Below are 3,408 nucleotides of genomic sequence, written 5' to 3' on the forward strand. Positions count from 1 at the left end.
TTGGATGAGAAGGGCATGGAGCATTGTGATTACAAGGTTTATGGAGCATAGCGATGACAAGGTTGTGGATCATTGTGGTGAAAAGCGCATGGCACAATTTGATGACAAGGGTCATGGAGCATTGTTCTGACAAAGGCATGGAGCATTGTGATGACAAGGGTCACGGAGCATTGTGATCAAAAGTTCATGGAGCATTGTGGTTACAAAGGTCAAGGAGCCTTGTGATGACGCGGGCATGGATTGTTGTGATGACAAACGTTATGAAGCATTGTGATGACTGTAGTCACGGAGCATTGTGATGACAGGGATCATGGAGCATTGTGATGACATGGCATGGAGCATTGTGATGCCAAGTGTCATGGAGGATACTGATGACAAAGGTAATGGAGCATTGTGGTGACAATGGTTTGGAGCATTGTGATGACAAGGATCAGGGAGCATTGTGCTGACAAGTGCATGGAGCATTGTGATGACAAGGGCATGGATCATTGTGATGACAAGGGTCATGGAGCATTGGGCTAAAAATGTGCATGGAGTATTGTGATGACAGGGGTCATGGAGAATTGTGATGACATTGGCATGGAGCATTGTGATGCCAAGTGTCATGGAGGATTCTGATGACAAAGGTAATGGAGCATTGTGGTGACAATGGTTTGGAGCATTGTGATGACAAGGATCAGGGCGCATTGTGCTGACAAGTGCATGGAGCATTGTGATGACAAGGACATGGATCATTGTGATGACAAGGGTCATGGAGCATTGGGCTAAAAATGTGCATGGAGTATTGTGATGACAGGGGTCATGGAGCATTGTGATGACAAGGGAATGGAGCATGTTGATGACAAGGTCTTGGAACATTGTGATGAGATGACCATGGAGACTTGTGATGACAAGTCTAATGGAGCATTCTTATGAAAAGGGGCATGGAGCATTGTGATTACGGGGGTCTTGAAGCATTGTGATGACAAGGGCATGGAGCATTGTGAGGCGAAGGCCATGGAACATTGTGATGACATGCGTCATGGAGCTTTGTGATGACAAGGGCATGGAGCATTGTGATTACATGGGTCTTGGAGCATTGTGCTGACAAGGGTCCTGGAGCCTTGTGATGACAAGGCCGTGGAACATTGTGATGGCAGGGGTCATGGAGCTTGTTATGACAGAGGTAATGGAGCATTGTGATGAGAAGTGCATTGAGCATTGGTCTGAAATATTTCATGGATTATTGTGATGAGAGTGGGCATGGCGCATTGTGATGACAAGGGCACGGTACACTGTGATACATGGGTCATGGAGGATTGTAATGACAAGGGCATGGAGCATTGTGATGAGAAGGGCATCGAGCATTGTGATGACAAGTGCCATGGAGCTTTGTGATGACAAGGGCATGGAGCAATGTGATGAGAGGGTTCTTGGAGCATTGTGATGACAATGACATGGAGCATTGTGATGCCAAGGGTCATGGAGCTTTGTGATGACAAAGGTCATGGAGCATTTTGATGACAAGGGTGTGGTGCATTGTGATGAGAATGGCAGGGAGCATTGTGATGACCAGGTAATGCAGTATTGTAAAGAGAGGTGTCAGGGAGCATTGTGATGACATATGTAATGGCCCATTGTGATGACAATGGCATGGAGCATTGTGATGCAAACTTCCATTGAGGATTCTGATCACAAAGGTAATGGAGCATTGTGATGACAATGGCTTGGAGCATTGTGATGACAAGTGTCAGGGAGCATTGTGCTGACAAGTGCATGGAGAATTGTGATGACAAGGGTCATGGAGCATTCTGATGACAAGCTTGTGGAGTATTTTGATGACAATGGCATGGAGCATTGGGATGAAAAGGGCATGGGGCTTTGTGATGAAAAAGGCATGGAGCCTTTTCGTGACAGGGTTCAAGGAGCATTCTGACAACAAGTGTCAGGGAGCATTGTGATGACAAGTGTATTGAGAATTGTGATGACAAAGGTCATGGAGCATTGTGATGAAAAGGGCATGGATTATTTTGATGACAGGCATCATGGAGTGTTGTGAGGACAAGTGTTATGGAACATTGTGATCACAAGGGTTTGGAGCATTGTGATGAGAGAGATCATGGATCATTTTGATTTCAAGGAGCATGGAGCATTGTGATGACAAGGGCATGAAGCAATGTGATCCCAAAGTTCATGGAGGATTGTGATGACAATGGAAATGGAGTATTGTGATGACAAGTGCATAGAGCATTGTAATGACAAGGTCATGTAGCATTTTGCTGACAAAGGCATGGAGCATTGTGATGACAGGTGTCATGGAGCACTGTGATGACAAGCGTCATGGAGCATTGTGAATACATGGGTCATGGAACATTGGGATAACATGGGCATGGATCATTGTGATGACAAGTGTCATGGAGCATTGGGCTGAAAATGTTCATGGAGTATTGTGATGACAGGGGTCATGGAGCATTGTGATTACAGGGGTCTTGGAGCATTGTGATGACAAGAGTCCCGGATCATTGTGTTGTCAGGTGTCATGGAGTGTTGTGATGACAGTGGTCATGGAGCACTGTGATGATATTGGTCATGGAGCATTGTGATGAGAAGGTCATAGAGAATTGGGCTGAAAATATTCATGGAGTATTGTGGTGACAGGGCTCATGGAGCATTGTGATGACAAGGGAATGGAGCATGGTGATGACAAGCTCTTGGAGCATTGTGAGGAGATGACCATGGAGACTTGTGATGACAAATCTAATGGAGCATTCTGATGAAAAAGGGAATGGAACATTGTGATTACTGGAGTCTTCGAGCATTGTGATGACAAGGGCATGGAGCATTGTGAGGAGAAGACCATGGAACATTCTGATGACATGCGTCATGGAGCTTTGTGATGACAAGGGCATGGAGCATTGTGATTACATGGATCTTGGAGCATTGTGATGACAAGGGTCATGGAGCCTTGTGATGACAAGGCCGTGGAATATTATGATGGCAGGTGTCATGGAGCATTGTTACGACAGAGGTAACGGAGCATTGTGATGAGAAGGGCATTGAGCATTGATCTGAAATGTTTCATGGATTACTGTGATGAGAGTGGGCATGGCGGTTTGTCATGACAAGGGCACGGTACACTGTGATACATGGGTCATGGAGGATTGTAATGACAAGGTCATGGAGCATTGTGATGAGAATGGCATCGAGCATTGTGATGACAAGTGTCATGGAGCTTTGTGATGACAAGGACATGGAGCAATGTGATGAGAGGGTTCATGGAGCATTGTGATGACAATGACATGGAGCATTGTGATGCCAAGGGTCATGGAGCTTTGTGATGACAAAGGTCATGGAGCATTTTGATGACAAGTGTGTGGTGCATTGTGATGAGAAGGGCAGGGAGCATTTTGATGACAGGGTCATGCAGCA

The sequence above is a fragment of the Mesoplodon densirostris genome, unplaced genomic scaffold, assembly GCF_025265405.1.
Source record: "Mesoplodon densirostris isolate mMesDen1 unplaced genomic scaffold, mMesDen1 primary haplotype scaffold_37, whole genome shotgun sequence".
Lineage (NCBI taxonomy): Eukaryota > Metazoa > Chordata > Mammalia > Artiodactyla > Ziphiidae > Mesoplodon > Mesoplodon densirostris.